General features: G+C 40.0%; 1 long non-coding RNA gene across 1 annotated transcript in view; it reads right to left on the bottom strand.

Annotated features, from left to right (window-relative positions):
* The window catches only part of LOC138919002 (uncharacterized), a 99,387-nt gene extending 82,932 nt beyond the window's left edge, over positions 1-16,455 (bottom strand). Inside the window, exon 1 of the long non-coding RNA XR_011428876.1 lies at positions 16,329-16,455. This is a non-coding gene — a long non-coding RNA (uncharacterized lncRNA). The remainder of the gene's footprint in view (positions 1-16,328) is intronic.
* Between the last annotated feature and the right edge of the window lie 2,095 nt (positions 16,456-18,550).

Below are 18,550 nucleotides of genomic sequence, written 5' to 3'. Positions count from 1 at the left end.
TGCCAGATGTCCGCTAGGGAGGCAAAATTGCCCCTGATTGATAACCACTGCATTAGGAAAAGTCAAAGAGATTTGTCAACTCGAAAAAGTACAAAAGGACATTGGTTTTCGATCATTCACCGATTTGTTGATTCATACATTCATTCATTTGACAAGACACAGTACTAGACACCATGTTCCAAAGATGAGTAGAGCACAGTTTCTGTTAAGAGCTGAAGTCTACTAAAAGACCAAGAGGCCATTGTCTTAGAATATATCATGGATTCACAGATATGTGAGATGTACATTTCCATGCATAAACAAAATTAGCCAAGGAAGGTCCCAATCTTCCTTGAAATGCACTGCATACCTGGTTATGGTGGATGGAGGGAATTAGCAGTCAGCATCCAATTCAGCTTCCTAGAGTGCCGTCTTGACCTGCAAGAGTTGTAGAGCTAAAACCAACTTTGCCCAGATTCCCCTGCTGCCAGATTTCTGGGTGCAGATTGGCTCAGTCGTTTAGTCCTTTGCAGGAGACTGAACCCACAAGTGAGAAGAGCCCATCTTCCTGCTGCTCGATGCTCAGAGGCACAGTCCTGGAGACTTGGGGTTTTCCCTAGCAGGGTTCCAGTGTCCATCTCGAGCTCCGTGGGTGTCCAGAGGTAGGTGCAGTGGGGAGAGAGGTGGCTTCCTGACCCCCAAATGGCAGCCACAGCACTGTGTTCTTGAAATCAAGTCAGCAGCAGACTCCTAGTTCCAGTTCCCTGCTCTGAGACAGGCAGCAGCACTCCTGGCAGGCCAGGTAGCAGTATTATTCTGGAACTTATTCTGAAAGATCCAGCCATAAGTCTGCAGCACTCTGATGAATATGTATTGGCCTGATTCCTTGAATTATATTTCATCTTGCTTAAAATATCCAGAGTGAGTTCTTTTTTTGCAAATCAAGCCCTGCAACTCTATACAGCAAACTGTAATAGCTCAGTAAATCTATCGCACGCAGTGTGATCACATACCCCCAATATGGAAACAGATCATAGATTCTTTAGTTAAGCACCAGATGAAGAATTTGGCTTCCATTTAGGGGCCATGCTGCATGAAAAATATGTTTGCTTTTGTTTGTGTGTTGTTGAATTGACACAAGTGAAAATATAAGATTGCACTGTAAGCGCAGTGCCAGAGATAAGCACACGGTGCAATATGGAGGTGGTACAGTCAGGGAAGATGTTCTGGAAAAGTGATGTTGGAGCTGAGTCTCAAAGTATGAGTAGGAGTGAGCCAGAAAAAATGCATTCTTGGGGGTAGGGAAAAGACCTCAGCAGCCCAAGCAGAGGGATGTGCAACAGGTATAAAAAGTTGAGAAAGCATGGTATATTTACAGAGCTGGAAATTGTTCAGGAGAGCTGCATGGTACAACGAGAAGTGGGGAGTGTGGTGAGATCAGTTGGAAAGCAGAGACAAGATCACGCAGGAGGGGGAACAACATTACTTCCACATATGCTTGAGTCTTGAGGCCACTGATAATAAGACACACTATCCACTTTATAAGAGGTTCCGAGGGAAAAATGGGAACACTATGCCAAACATATTCATTTCCTTCAAAACTAACTGAAAATATCATTCATTTATCAATTTAAACTCTATCTTTTCAAAACCTAAGTCAGAATTTGCATCTAAACCTTTTTGACAATGTTTGCCTCTGAGAGTCTGGAGGGTCCAGAGAGACTTCTAAATCACTTTCCGTCATTTGGCAGTTGGTTATATTTAGCTTTTCACCAGTGCCTGTGGTCTTGACTTTTTTAAAGATTGACAGTGGATTTCAAGCCATATCAAATGATATTAGGATTTCCTCCACTGAATTTCCTATTTGGTTAAACCCAGAGTTTTGTTTTTTCCCATTATTAAATTACATATTACCATAGGTCAAATAGCTTTTCTTAAAAGTTAGCCAGAAACTTTTGACAGGTTGATATTCGTAAGTGAGTCATGGTCCCATGTGAAAACAAATTAACCACACTAACTTCTCCCTGCTTTGAGAAGCCTGTGGTCTTTTCCAAGAGATTTGGAAGTCCAACATCCTTTAATCCCATTTCCTGGTGGATATGACAGGCAATCTTCTATGAGCAGAATTTATTTTCATTTCAGGGCTGTATCATAAAGACATCTTTTTGCAGACATTCTAAGCAAAGAGTTAGAGATCCAAATTTAAGTATAAGTTCAATCACTTGCTATCAGTCTAAAACACTCTATTGGAAGAGACAACAGAATGAAGAGACACCGTGACGCACGGCTTAGTTCGCACATGCTCCAGACATGACATCTGCCACAGCTCTACGAATCTCTCCTGTGATGGAAACTGGTACGACATTTTGACTGTAAGAGTTGTCCTGTCTTCAGAAATGGTAAAAGGTAAGGGAAAAACATATCTCAGGCCCACTGGGGTCTAGAAGAAAGTCCAGTGTGGCCCGCTACATACAGCAGAAAAATTTCTCCTCCTTTCTCCTTCAGACCGGGAAATATGGGGTGTGGGCAAGGCTGAGCACAGAAGACGATTTTGGATGAGAAGTGAGAGTGGAAAAAAAGAAAAAGAAAATAGAAAGACGTTTTTTGCTTTGGTAGAAGAGATGATTTTATCAAGAGAAAAACAAAAACAGGAGACAGATGACCCACTATCATACCTGAGGGAAACTCAGATACGCAAATAACACCTGGTTCTTTTGATCTCTAAAACCTGCCTCATCTTCCTTTTGAACTATTATCCTGCTAAATCGTGGCAGCAATTTAAAATTGTTGATTTATAATATTTTGATTTTTCTGGTTTATACTATCTCCATTCATTTCAAATGTTCACTCTACCAGGATTTCGTTTCCTTATCCAAATGGTTTAAAAATCTCCTTTGAATGACTTAGTTTTATGTCTTTTAGAATTCTGCTCTTCCCCCTTCTCATTCCTAAAGTGACATCTGGAGTATGGGATATGGGGAGGTGTGTGGCTTATGTCATGACCAGAGAGCAGGGGCAGAAAAGTCCTCTGATCTTGCTCTACTCTCTGCCTCCATCTCCACAGCAAGATCCTTTATCCACCGCAAGACCACGTGCCCTCCTGACATTTGAGGCTGATGTAGGGATGTTGATGCAACTTAACTCACAGGCTGGTCTGTACAATGGAAAGGAGGGGTTCAATACCCCTCCGTGGCTGACTCAGTCCCTTCTCTGCCCTCTGGAGTGTCATAGACCACACACCCACCCCACACACACACAGGTCTGGCTCTGTCCACTCTACAGCCCTTGTCTCAAGCCACCTCCCCTCCTCCTCCATAGCGACACCCCCTCCTACACACTGGGAAGCTCTCCAGCCAGCCTCTCAGGGAATTCCGGGCTCCCCTTCAAGAGGATGAGAAAATATCTACATCCCAATTACGATTTAGGAATTGAGAGTGACTTGGGAAGGTTAAATTCTGGAATTTCTTCAGTGCCTCAACTTTGCTGAGCTTTCGAGTGTTTTTTGATGCAGTCACTCCCAGCTTGGTGTGGGACAGTCCATGAGGCATCTCCTTCTTGAGTTTGTCATGTGAGGAAAGGCAAAAGCCCCAAGGTAAGTGATGTTTCCTCAATTTCTCTAACACACCACACCTCTATTGTCCAGGCCAGAGCCTGGAGAGGATGATGAGAACTCACCGCCTTCCATCTCACTCTGCTGCTCCATCCTCTCTCCTTCCCTCCTTTTCACAATCTCTTGGACCAAGTAAAGAGCTTGTCACATCCTCTGAATCATATCTTTGTAGTACTTAGGAGAACACTAGCTGCTGTAACAAATAGCGCTTGTAATATTTATGGCTTAACATAACACAAAGTTTATATCCTACTAATATTGTCACAGTTCAATGCATGTATTCCTTGTCAGATGCCTTTCTATGTGGTCACACAGGGACAAAGTTTCTTCCATCATGTGGTTCTGAACTTCTCTTGGTCCTTGAGGGATCCTACATATAAGGTTGCTAGGAAACATATAAGGTTGTGGCAATGACACAAATCACTTCCACTTGTGTTCCACTGGCCAGAACTCAGTAACACCGCTATTGCCAGGGAGGCTGAGCACTGTAATCTAGATGTGTGTCTTAGAGGAAATGCAAACTCTGGGGGAGCAAGCTTCAGAGTATAGGTCATAGGCAAAGGGAAATCGTTTTACACTATGGAAGAAACATGAAATTCTGAGTCCTCTATGCTCAGCTTTTAAATTCTGAAGGAATTTTTATAATCCTTTTCTACAAAACCTGATCTTATAATATATTGTCTTTCTTAAAGTCTTATTTTGAATTTTAGAAGCTGACAGTAACCCTTTTTCTTTGCACTTCTGATGTAATGCATGTAATCCTGCACAACAACCATCCCTTGAAGCAAATGGATATTTCCAAGTACACTGAATTGCAAAAGACTAAAGCATATTAATACCACTTACATAAAATTATTGTAGCACTAAATACTATTTCTGAGACTCCCAAAGATACCCAAGGAAACTGAAGAATTGAACTTATGCCTGAAGGAGGCCAGCAATCTGCTCTCATGTACCACATCATAAATTGAGATCCAAACAGAGGTGAAAATCCCGAGACCAGCTCATCGCCAGTCAAATCTGTCCTCCTTGTTTACCAGCCTTTGGCCTCAGAAAGACTACCCTAACCTCTGACCTCAGAGCGGTCCTTGTAGGGCTTGTTAAGATTTCAGATTTTATCCTAAAGGTTATGTGGAGAGTAGGACAAGTAGATTTGTGTTGTTGAGAATTTGGGAGAATAGAGGCAGGAAGTCCTGTACAGAATTTATGGTAGTGATCTGTACAAGAAAATATGAGAGTCAGAATTCTATAAATGCAGAAGGATCTGAATTAGAAAGTCAACTAGATGTGAGGATGGGAGAGAAGACCACAAGGATGATTGCCAGACTTCTAACCTGAAAGACTAGAAGAATGGTGGTGACATTCTCCAAGACACAACAGAAGAAAGTAGAGAGAGGAAATATAATGAGTTCAGACAGAGATATTCTGAGTTTGAAATGTCCGTGGTACATCAAAGAGAAGTTCATTGGGCACCTTGATATGCGGATCTGGAGCTTAGAAAGCGGTCTAGGCTAGTGGAATAGATTTGAGAATCTTTGCAATATTAATAGTAGCTAATGTCATGATAATGAATGAGCTCACCCTCCAAAAATTGTGTAAAATGAAAAGAGAAGAGGAATGAAGGAGACCTAAGGAACACTAACATTTAAAGAATGCAGAAAGAAAAGGAGCAAGCAAAGATTTAAAAGAAATATCCAGAGAAGTAAGAGGATAGAGGAGAGAAAAAAAGAAGAATCAAATGTCATAGAATTATCAAGCAAGATATCTACTTCAACAACAACAACAACAAAGCAAATAGGAGCATGGGCTTTACATTGTCCCTGCTTATGGGACGTTGGGGACCTTGAGTTAGCTCCAGTCAGGCTTTCATTTCCCTAAACTGACCTAAGTCTTCAAGGACTCAATCTTCTGTGGGTGCTGAAAAATTGGGAAAAGAGGGACTTATCTACACCTTGTAGTTAGACAGAGGTTAGCTTTGAACAAAGGCTTGCACACTCCTGCTCAACAGTCACCAGGCAAAATCCTGGCTTGGACCAAGGGATTAGGCTCCAGTTAGGCTCTCATTAGGCTCCAACGAGAGAGGCAACTAGCAGAGTCTCTGGATGACAAGGACACAGACTCCACTCTCAGGAAGCACTTGGACCCTTGACAATACCTCTCCCGGGGGTCCTGCTCTGAGACAGCCCTCAGTTCCAGCTGGTTTAGCCCTTTCGGGTCCAGCCATCTTCTTCTCATCCCCCAAATCTCTCTGTTCTCTCTCCATCTTCAATGAAGGTTGGGGGGATGTTTTTCCTTTGGGGAGTCCTGGGAAGGAAGTCTTGCTTTCATGTGTGATATATCCTCCAAGTGCCATAGGGATTTTTAGATCAAAACCAGGAAGACACCTTTGGTTTCTCTTTCCCAATTTGTCACTTTCTTCCAATGAGGAAATGAGATCAAAGAACCTAGCTGCTTGAATTGGGGGTGAAAGTGATGTCAAAGGCGAAAAAAGGGAAGGAAAATGTTCTATGAGTGAGAAAACATGATTTACTATATAAAATATTACCCCAAATTCACAAGCTGCAATCCTAATGTGAATGGTGCTAGAATGTGATGGTGTTAGAAGATGCTGCCTTTGGAAGGTGCTTAGGTCATGTGGGTAGAGTTCTCATGAATGGGATTAGTGCTCTGATAAAAGATATCCCACAGAGCTCCCTAACTCTTTCCACCACGTGAGAACACAACGAGAAATCTGTGACCCAGAAGAGGGCCCTCACCCAACCGTGCCAGCACCGTGATCTCAGATTTCCAGGTTCCGGAACTAGGAGCAATAAATTTCTGCTGCTTATAAGCCACCCAGACTGAGGTATTTTGTTATAGCAGCCCAAATGGACAAAGACAGCTAGATAGCGTCAAAAAGAAGACTTTTAGACAGAGTGCATGAGGAAAGCTATTTGTCTAAAAAGGTAAAATAGCAATAGCCAACAGACAGAGGTGGGAAACAGGCCCTTCTCTTCCTTCTGAAGGAGACGTCAAGAGAAACAGACAGGGATGATAAGTATTACATTCTTATGAGGTCAGTTTTTCCAAGGCCGAAATCCCCCTTGTACCTCAAGGAAAAATTGTTACTTTGGGTTGGACATTGACTCTTTCCGAGCTTCGTGATACCATTTAGAGTGCAAGAGATTTGTCAGATAATCAAGAGTTGGGTCACAGATGTAAACTTTTACCAGCCAGTACTAACCAGTTTCATATCATTAGCTAACAAATGGGGCTGTTGGTTAGTCCATCGCACCATTTTCCCAACCGCAGTTTCAGGTAGAGCTGGTGTTTTTCTTCACAAACATCAAATTGTTTTCTGTGGTAACTTGTCAGGGTCAGAGTCAGATTCTCCAATAATATATTTTCAAGGTGTCCAAGCCACTCTGGATCCCAAACCCAAGTTCTGCCTTTGACCTCTTGTGACTCCATTCTTATCGTTTGCATTGTCATCATTCTCAGTGACTAATTATTATCTTTGGCATAGTGATGGGCATTAAAGAGAAAGATAAGATAAAAAGATAAGGCAACAAGCCAGAAATGGGCTTGTACTTGAAGAGTGTAAAACAATAGTCAATAGATAACATTTACTGAGTGCCTAATATGCATGGCAGGCAGTGTCTTAAGAGCTTTAGTGTGTGTGTGTATGTGTTGTTTTTAATGAGGAAGATTGGCCCTGAGGTAATACCTATTGCCCATCTTCCTCTTTTTGCTGAGGAAGAGTGCCCCTGAGCTAACATCTGTGCCTATCTTCCACTATTTTGTATGTGGGATGCCACATAAGAACTTGGGTTTGGGGTCCAGAGTGGCTTGGACACCTCGAAAAAATATTATTGGAGAATCTGACTCTGAAAAGTTACCAAAGAAAAAAATTTGATGTTCATGAAGAAAAACACCAGCTCTTAATAACCAATTTGACTCACATTGTAATCAGTTCAACCATTATTGTATAATACAGTTTGCCCAAAAAATATTCATTTCAGTGACTGCAGTAAGATAGAATTTGTCAGAAAATGTATTATGTTAATGCATTTTCATTCTAAGATAGGAAATTTAACCAATTAATCCGACTAATTCAGCAACAAATTCATTGCAATCACAAAAAAAGAAGTTAGCATTATTCTGGCATCATCAAAAATCTTTTTTAAAAAAACGTTTTCTGACAGTGTCAGCTGGGAGTAAAAATGGACTAAACAATTGACTCTAAGGTTAGAGATTATGGTCAGGGTGCTACTTTAATGGAATTTTTTATTACAAATGAAAAAGAATACTGGATTTTTAACACAGAGGAATAACCACTCTGACACTTAGGCCCAAAAGGCTAAAGAGAAATATCCTTAATGTTAACCTAACACGGTGACCTCATTATGCCTTAGTCAGTGTAGTCCTTAGCCATTAGCTGAGATACAGATTTTTCTACGTGAAGGTATTGTTCTCTCTGTGAAAAAAATACCTTTAGAAACATTTCAAAGAATTTATTATAAAAGCTTTCTGGTGAGGCGGTGGGGTAGTGGTGACAATGTGGAGGTAGAGAGAATGCTATTTTTAAAGACTCTAAAATGACTTTGATATTGAGTATAAAATAACCTAATTTGAACTTGGAATTTCCAAAAGGACTTCTTGTTGAAACAGGACTAACTTCTCTCTTGAGGAATCCTGTATTTAAATAAAAAAGATCAAGGTGGCTATTGGGTGAGGTCAAGGTACTATGACAGGCAGTGATATGGCTGTACATGTACATGTATGTATATGTGTGTGTGCATGTGCGTATGTGTATGTGTTCATATGTATAAATGTATGTGTACGTGTATATATACGCACACACTGTGGGGAGCCGCCCAGAGCCACCCTTCACAACTCAGGCACACACCGTGTCAGGGAATTGGTTGCAGACTGCTCACAGCTCAGGTCTCTTGAGCAATTGCCTCAGGAAAAGGGAGATGACCCAGTCAGGTTTACACCCCATCCTGGGCGCGGTCCACATTCAGTGACTAATTAACGTGGGTGTACAAAGCCTGGGCCTCTTTGCCTCAATTCAAAACAACTCTAAAGGGCTATCCCAGTTCCAGAGCTTCCTACGACATTAGCTGAAGTCTTTGTTACATCCACCTCACTTCCCTCACTCCCTTACAGGAGCTGTTCTGAAGAGCACGCCCCAGTAAACTTCCTGAGCACAAATCTCCATCTCAGAGTCTGTTTCCTAGGGAACCCAACCAAGACATTAAGCATGTATTATTTAGCATCACTTTTAGGAAAGGGTTAGTTCACTGATTTATAAATGTTGAAAGGAGATGAAGGTGGGATGACTTCCTGAATTTAGCCAGACTGTCTGTTGATACAAAACCAGTAAAGAACTAAGATGGTGGTTTATTATTTTGCTAGTCTGATATCCTGTGTGTCTCATGTCAGTGCAGATTCCCAGATCATTGTCTAAATCATTTAGAAAGAGAGAGCGACTTTCAGTCCAGTTGTGCCCATCACTCCTCCAACCACCTCCTCACTATCACCACTGCCTCTCAAAGACAGCAGTGTTGGTGTTGGGAGATCTTTTGAGATTAGAAGGATTTAAAGCAAGAACAGGCAGATGACATTGCAAGGAAGGGTGATGGAGATGAAAAACCAGTGTCTGTCCAATACAGTAATGGAGAATATGTGGTACTTTGGATAAGCAGTGGGTGACAGACACATCCAGCAAGATGCATTCAGGTACATCAACCATTGAGTCTCAGGTGAGAGAAGGCACGACTTAGAGATCACAGCAGGGAGGCAGTTGACATCACGGAGATCTAGAAGCAACAGTCATGGAACTGAGGTTCAGAGCTAAATTTCAATATGGTGCACGTGGGAAAGGCCTGGGCTCACGTTTGGCAAAAGAATAAGAATCTGAAAAGGAGCCACCTTTGACTATCTCCCATATTCCTCAATGTTTTCGTTTCCCACTACTTCCTCAACATATTTTCATCATAGTAATAATCATCTTTTTTAAAAAAAAATCAACAGGGTCAGCATGGTGGCATAGTGGTTAAGTTCACACACTCCGCCTTGGTGGCCTGAGGTTCACAGGTTCAGATCCCAGGCATGGACCTACACACCACTCTTCAAGCCATGCTGTGGTGGCACCCCACACATAAAACAGAGGAAGATTGTCACAGATGTTAGCTCAGTAACAATCTTCCTCAAGCAAAAAAAATTAAAAAAGAGGAAGATTGGCAACAGATGTTAGCTCAGGGCCAATTATCCTCACAAGAAATATGTATATATACATATTGACACTTTATCGTTTTTAGAGGATATTCTTATGGAAAGAAACCAGTTTCCATTACTACAGATTCAGCTTCTCAGAGGCTAAAACGCGGGTACAGGCTGGCAGAGCCTAGTGGCCAAAACTCAAGCACAAATATAAACTGCAAGATTGAATAGACCCCTGGTCAAGTTGTTTTGTCTAAGAACAGGATTGATTGGTTGATCTCGGAGCCTTGGGTGGGGGCTGATCAAGAAATCCCAGCTAGTGAGAGAGGAAGCATGTGAGGAGGGCAAGCCAGGAAAATTATTGCCATAGGATAGGGGCAAGACCTGGCATAATCCAGTAATTGTCAAGTGTTAAGGGGAAAGTGGCTATTTGGAGAAAACAGAGAAAATCACTATTGCAGAACTTTGAAAAATCGTCTGAGAGAAAGGAAATTGTAGGTACAAGAAGAAATGATAATGCATATGTTTCACTTATCGCTTGTGAAAAATAACTTGGCCCACAAGCATGCAGAGTAGGCATATCCTTCTCTCTCGTGTGAACACCTGAAGGCTTTCCCTAAAGGTCTAGGGTGTATTCTGTCACTTATTCTCCAGCCAGAGGAGAATTAAGCTCATTAATGTTTTCCCAGTGTTTCTGATAAAACCAAAAATTCTGTTGAACCTAATTGACATTGGTCTAAACATATCTAAACAGATTAACTCAAAAGATGTTGATGGTATCTCATATGTGCATTATACTTGATAAAACTTGATCACACACTACTTCACTTGAAGAATGTCAGGTACTATTATCATTACTTTATAGATGTGAAAATTGAAGCTGTAAGTAATATTATGAGACATCTTGCCAGCAGGTTATCAGAGCCAGGACAGAAACTGAGGTATCTGGATTCCCAGATTAATTCTCATCACATCATTCCGTAGAACCTTCCTAAACCTGTAACACTTAGACGGTCAGACACCCTGTGAATACTCAGTAAATGTTAATTAAAGGAACATTCTGTGATTAGCATTGTTTACCTGTGACACGACATTTTCTGCCACCTAGTGGTTTTCTAGACCTAAGCGTGTGAAGTACCTCATGGAGCTCAGGTTCCAGTTGTAAAACAGTTTGGAACAGATATTTTTTAAGATTCCTTCCAGGTTAAAATCTAACAGTTTTCTTCTTTAGTAAATGATGCACAAGCCTTCGCCATCTGGTAGCCCATAGAGTGTGTGTGTGTGCGTATTTGTGTTGGCACAAAAGATTTTCCACATTGATTACATCCAAAGGGTTGCAACTGATGTTCATTAAAGGATATTTAATGGTTCAACACATGCCTATACTTCCTATATTCGCAGAGTTTTTTCCTTCCTTTGAATCTTCTCGTGTATATTTACATGACTCTATTAGTAATCAATCATTCACTAATACTGACACAAATTGTAAGACAGAGTTTAAGGAAACGTTAAAATGTATCTAGGTCTGCATTTACAAGTCCAATTGCGTCATAAATGTAATTACTCTTCATAATTAGAACATATATATATATACACAAATGTTTGAAATATAAAACACTTGGTTCATGTGGCTTTACAGTTTACAGCTTTCTTTCACACACACCCACAGAACTTTTTGTGCAATATCTATGTGACCTTTGAGTCATCCCCACTTATTTCTTTGCCTAGGCTATTGAGCGGCTCTGACTGTCCCAAATTCTTTCCTCTGGTATGCTACAAATACAGCCCACAAACTTTAGAAATATGCCTGCTACCCAAAAGATCCAGCCTGATGTCTTACAAAATACATAAATGGAGACTAATAACTGACCTCAGTTATGCGAAGTATCTAAAATTCCAAAGCAATTCAGCTCTGTATACAGACCAGACCATTTGTCTTCATTAAGAAGCAGACATACCCCAGCAATCCCTTGACTGGGTCGCCTTCTCTGTGATAGAGTATCCTGTTTGGCAATCATGAAACCCTAGCTTTGGAAGAGATTTCAGAATATTGCTGAAAATATGGATTAGGACAAACTAGGTTGTTTACATTTAATTGTTGCTCTTTGATTTTTTTGATGGAAGTTTGTTCATCCTAACAAATCACTTAATACAGTCAAGGATTAAAACATTTACCATGAGGGGATGGTCCTAATCGTGTGTGAGCCTGAGTTCCTGTTTACCCAGGAATTAGGAGAGCTTTTCAGTCTACTAATTACGAGTATATGAAGTTGCCCTACTCAAACTGATTTCTATATGTTATCATATTTTATTAGTTTTGATGTACATACATTTATTTTTAATCATTAATTTTTTCTTCTTTTGACTTGTGCTTTTCTAGCTATCATCCAGCATTATTTTATTTAACAAGATAAAATAATTCTTAGACTTAATATTTTTATTTCTGAAGTCTCAACTATTTATTAAGCAAGTTTTACTAAGAATAGTATATTAGTCCATGTTTGAAATTTGTCTTTTATAAATTAAATTTCTTTAATTATTTAATGTAGAGCTTGTTCATGAATTATTGACATGCTACTTTAATTTGTGCTAATTGTTTCATAAACTAATTTTTATTTTGCTTCTATATAGCTCTTTGTTTCTTCTATTGACTTTTCCTACATTTTCCCTAATTAATAAACAGTGTTTAAAATTTAGAACAGAATAAAACTAAGTGAAAGCAAGATCAAGATCATATATACCCTGCTGTGAAAAGTTCAATAACCACATACCTTCTTTAGTAGAATAATTATAGTATAAGGCAATATTCTCTCAACACAAAGGATAAAAATAGTCAATTTATAAGTCCAAATGATAATTTCCCTAGGACTTATATTATAAGGTCTTAAAATATAAAAATAAGTCTTTTAATATCTTTCTAAAAACTAAAATTAGAATATAATTTAATCATTCATTTATATAGGCATTTGAAAAAATCTAAAAGCTCAAGAAATAACGAGACAGAAACAGATGGCTTCATAGTATCACAAAGATAGAATTATTTTCCTGCTTTGCTTAGTCACTACTGAAACGAATTTCTCTATTATGTCATAAACTGGGCCAAGACACCATTATGGTACATATATGAATGGGTTGCCATCTTAGATTAATTCTCCTACAAAGAATGCCTCAGAAATTTATGGTAAATCCTTGAGGAATCAAAACACTTTGTAAATAAAAAATAATTGACTAGAGATTTAATCCCTCAAGCTATATAGAAGTTACAGAAATTGGCTACAGGAGGTTTTTTTCTGACTAAAATATTTCATGAGACTTTTTGATTGGGGAAATCACAGTACTAGAAGTTACTGCATTTATTTTTAAATAGATAATAGATATAACTATTTATTTATTTAGAGATTTATTGAGATATTTATTTGGAAGGAAATATCTTTTCCATATATTTCTGGAAAATGAACTGAGAGATGCTGCTGGGCAAATGAATTTCTGAAGAGTTTACTTGAAACTAAAAGGCAAATAAATACTCCCAACTGTTCTGCAATATGGTTCTGAAAACGTTTTCACCATAATTTCTATTTCTTGTCTCTGTCAGAGTCCAGCAAACAGAACAAGACATGACTGAAGCCAAAGTAAGCCTTTGATTAAGACCCCAGGGAAATCTGAACACACCAGGCTGCTGAAGCAAAGGATTCGGTGTACCATGCCATATCCCCCTTTGCATCCTCAGGATCCTCACCCCATTTAATCTGGTTAGTTGGTAATTCCTCCTAAATATGTACACATGTAACTCACCCCACCCAACACCTCTGGGAGATGATCCTCTTTTAGACCTCCAAGGTCTAATCTCTGATAATCAGAGTAGATGGACCTAAATTTTCACTTCCTGAAGTTACTTTTGACAAAATCATGTATTTGTAAGCTGATATGCCCGATGCATAGAATAAAGGTATACTTTATCATCAAACCAGGTTATTTGTGATGGAGTAAAAGGGCCCAAAATAGTCACTGTATTAGTTACCTACTGCTGCTATAACAAATTACTACAAACTTAGTGACTTAACACAAATTTATCATTTTACAGTTCCAGAGGTCGGAAGGGCAAAATTGTTTCCACCGGGCAAAATTCAAGGTGTTGGTGCCTTTGCAGACACTCTGAGGGCAGAATCTATTCCCTTGCCTTTTTCAGTTTCTAGAAGCTGCCCACATTCCTTGGCTCATGGCCCCTTCTCGAGTCACTCCAACTTCATGCTTCATCATCTCACCTCCTACTACCAACTCTGATCCTCCTGCCTCCCTTCCAAAAGTACTCTTGTGATTCCATTGGGCCCATCCAGGTGAGTCAAGATAATCTCTCTACCTCAAGATCCTTACTGTAAACACATCATTACAGTCCCTTTTACCGTGTAAGGCAACAAACTCATGGGTTCTCAGGATTAGGACACAGACATTTTGGGGGTACATTATTCAGCCTACTACACTTACCACAGGTCAGAAGGTGTAAATTAGGACCATCCCAACAAAACTAGAACATCGGGTCACGTCACCCTTCCTAATGAGAGGCCAGAGACAGAAAACCCAGGACTGAACATCTATTGCCATCTTCCCTCTGTTCTTGTAATTGCCATTGTCAGGTAGTGGTATGTTCTCTCTTTTCCCACCCACAATCTCATCTCTTCTGTTTGAAATAACTCCTATTGGTCAAGGACCATTCCGAAAGTCACCTCTGCCATGAAAACTACCCAACTCAGAGTAATCTCTCTCTCCCCTGCTCCCTTTTCAGCAAGGATTTACATCATCTCTTAACACATACGCCACCATCTACTCAATTTAATGTAAGTATAGTTGTGAATGTGCCTTTTCTACCCTACCAGAAGTAAGCTCTTGATGGTAGAAACTAAACTTTAGGCCACACGATAACCACAAGCCTTCAACACATGCAACAGAAACGTGTCCTCAGCCTTTTCCAGGCCGAGGTCTGTTAGTGCAGCCTCTCCAAGCCAAACTCCCATCAGTCTATCCAAGCAAGCAGTCAAGTGCATGAGTCATCTGACACACCCGACAACCGAGGAGTGCCTTCTCCACACTACAGAGAAGAACCTTTCACCAGAAACTTCCTTCAGACTGGGTTAAAGTCAACATTTTGATGGAATGTTGTCTACTAGCCAACAGGATTTTCATCAATAGGATGCTGCCACCCATATCTGTTTACCTTGGTTATTCATTGCAGAAAGAAAAAACACTTTTGACAGTGTTTAATTATAAACTAAGTGCTTTCAGATGTTCCCAAAAATCGAAACTCATTAGAGCTGGTTTTTGTTTTTTGGGGCTTTTTTTAATGACAATAGATGATAACATTGAAACCATTTTTATCAAGGGAAAAGATACAAACCACTAGGATTCCATTTAGTCAGTTATTTCTCTGGAAACTATGTGCAATAGTAGAGGTAATGAGAGGAATCCACAAGAAGTCGTGTTTATTTGGTGGACCCCAACCGAGGAACTTCATATACTGAAATAAACCAAAAATAGCCCTTGGTACATTTGTTTTACCAGACGCCCCCACAGCACAGACTTCCAATACTTTTATCCAGATTTTAGTGTAACAGAAACTGCGAGAGAAATAAACAATGCAGAATGACTTACTAGGAAAGGACTTCAGATGTCATTCAGACCACTTTTTTTCTTTCCATTATTAGTCATTCCTAAGTTCATTCACAACCCAGGGACAGAAAGGCCAAAGATAGCCGCCAAACCAAGCCTATTGTGGAGCAGCTGTCTTTGGGGCACGAAGGCAAGCAGGCAGTTACAAGTCCAAGCACAGAGAGTAAACAGAAGCTGTATCGAAACAGTAATCATGCTAATCACCAATTTGTCAGCAATCGTGCTGCAGTTTGTATTTTCAAAGCATTGTATCATCATTAATTAATTAATAAGTGATAATTACGATTGCAGTACAAAATTGTTTACAAGATTTAAAAAGAAATTGTTTCATAGGGAGTGTGCCTACAAAGCAAGAGTTTTTTCCTTTCTCTTCTTTTTGTTTTTCAGTTTGTTCTCCGCTAAACAGGCTGTACCATGGTGTCTTGCTTTTCTGTCTTAGCTTATGCTGCTCCTTCTACCAGGAGCACCCTTGACCAGATAACTCCCATCAAACTATTACATATCAGCTTAAACATCACTTTCTCGTAGAGACAGTTTCTCAGCCCTGCTAAGCTATCGTAAGGACTCCTGTAGTCCCCCTTCATAGAACATTTCTCCCTCCATTAAATTGCCTATTTACTTGTCTGAAATCCATGCTAGACTCTTGGTTCTGTGAGGGAAGAGGCTCCATGTGTCTTGTTCACCTAGCATAGTTTTCTAGCACAGTGACTGTCACGTGGTAATCAACCAGTAAGTGTTTCTTAAATGAACAAAACAATCTCCCATGAAGGAGAGCTCAAAAGAGGCTATTATTGCTAACAGGATTTCTCACTCCATAGGAATTAATTAACCCACTCACAGTTCTCAATGCTTTATCTCATCTGACACTCACCATGCTCCTCCGAGGGAGACAACAGGTAGGAAACTGAAGTAACAGAGAGTATGTCATTTGTCCATGATCAAGATGCCGGTAAGTGGTGAAACTGAGGTGGAATTTCAGGTTTCCTGATTCCAAACCTAATGTGACGAAAGAAGAAAGAAGTGATGAAGAAGACAGTGAAATCCAGGAACTGGTCTGATACTCACAGCTAGATCTCAGCACGATCACAAACGGGACTGACCTCAGCAGCTAGGCCACGCTTTCCTCCTGGTGCACATTAACAATCTCACAGAACATCAGCCTCAGACAAGGCCACTCTGAGACCACGGCAAAGTGAGACAAAACAAGCCCACTTCATAATTTTCTCTTAGCACAAATCAAAATATGGTCACTGTGAAAAACTCACAAAATACTAGACATCCCCCTCTCTTGGCTAATATGAATTTCTGCTGCTTCTTTACCAATTCAGCTTTATCCTTGTCCTCTCTATAGACAAGATTTATTGAGACATCCAATCATAGAATTGCCCTCACTTCCCGGCAGCATCCATCTAGAGGAATTCTGCTTCTTTTGACCCTCCTCAAAGCACCTATCCAAAGCCCAAATCCTGTGATAAGTCTTTTTTAACATCCTCTTACTGAAACACACCCCTGCTGCCATGGAGTGTGTTCTCTCTTGCTGCAATTGAGTAAGAAACCCAATTTGTTCAATTACAGGTGTGTTCCCAGTGGTCTCAGGCTGTAGGGCATTGACAGCGGGTTCTACAAGACCATCTATAGTCAGGAGAAATAAAATATTATAAGTTTCATTTATAAATTTTTGCTTAAAAGAATAAGAAAAATAATCCTAACCAATATTTAACATAGTATATAAACATGGCTCTCTTCTTCCATCCGTCCCTCTGTGAGATGGCCACATGACAAATAAGGTCTACAAAATAACTAGAGGGTCATAAAAGGACAAACGCTTTATGATTCAACTTATATAAGACACCCAGAGTAATCAAAATCATAGAAATAGAAAGTAGAATGGTGGTTGCCAGGACCTGGGGGAGGGGGCATGAGGAGTTTTTCGTTGTATGGATATAGACTTTCAGTTTTACAAGGTGAGAAAGTTCTAGAGATCTGCCAGACAACGAGGTAACTACAGTCAACGCCACTGAACCGTACACTTAAAATGATCGAGACAGTAAATTTTATACCATGTGTGCTTTTTTAAGCATAATTAAAAAAAAAAAAAAAACTAGAGGGAAGAGTAAGAGTTTATCCAAAGAGAGGCTGTGACATGGCAGCCGTAATCTTCCTCCTCCCAGATACTGCAACACACAGCTGCTGACTTGTGCTCAGTTAAGTGCATTTATGGATTATGTTAGCTTAAATAGATTATATACCACACTTTGTAATGATATAGAGCGTATCCAAGAAAATCTCTGTCCTACACATAACAGTAGTTCTCGTTCTTGACTGCGTGTGAGAATGACCTGCATGTTTTTGAAAAATACCACCATCTGAGTCCCACCCCATAGCAGTTAAATCAGAATCTCCAGGGCTGGAGTCTAAGCACTGGTTTCCTTTGGCTTATTTTTTTTTCTTTGTTTTTGTTTTTTAATGCTCCCAGTGATTCTAATATGTAGCCAACAGTTGAGAGCCATTGAAAATAGAAATTCACTAGTTATCTCATGAGAAAGCACTTAAGAGTTCTTAAACTTAAGGACATATTACACATTGTTCTTTTACAACTGACAAGTGTTCCCAATATATTGACCTCTCCTATAATGAAAAATTGCTATGAATAGTACGCTACCTAGCAGATTTTTTAAAAAATACATAACTGCATCTTTCCTTTTGAGGAAAAAGTAACACTTTAAGAATAAATGAGGGCTGGCCCAGTGGCACGGCGGTTAAGTGTGCATGTTCCGCTTTGGCGGCCTGGGGTTCACTAGTTCAGATCCCAGGTGTGGACATGGCACCACTTGGCAAGCCATGCTGTGGCAGGCGTCCCACGTATAAAGTAGAGGAAGATGGGCATGGATGTTAGCTCAGGGCCAGTCTTCCTCAGCAAAAAGAGGAAGATTGGCAGCAGATGTTAGCTCAGGGTTAATATTCCTCACAAAAAAAAAAAAACGAAGAAGTGAAATAATCACTGTTTTTCAAAAGAATCCTGTGCTATAGAGAAAGCACTTTGAAAATGCATGTTTGGAGATGTTTCCATCATTTTGTTGCTGAAAAAGTGAA

This window comes from Equus caballus, chromosome 19, assembly GCF_041296265.1.
Source record: "Equus caballus isolate H_3958 breed thoroughbred chromosome 19, TB-T2T, whole genome shotgun sequence".
Lineage (NCBI taxonomy): Eukaryota > Metazoa > Chordata > Mammalia > Perissodactyla > Equidae > Equus > Equus caballus.
Note: the sequence above shows the minus strand (reverse complement) of the source record. Positions and strands in the feature narration are given on the sequence as shown.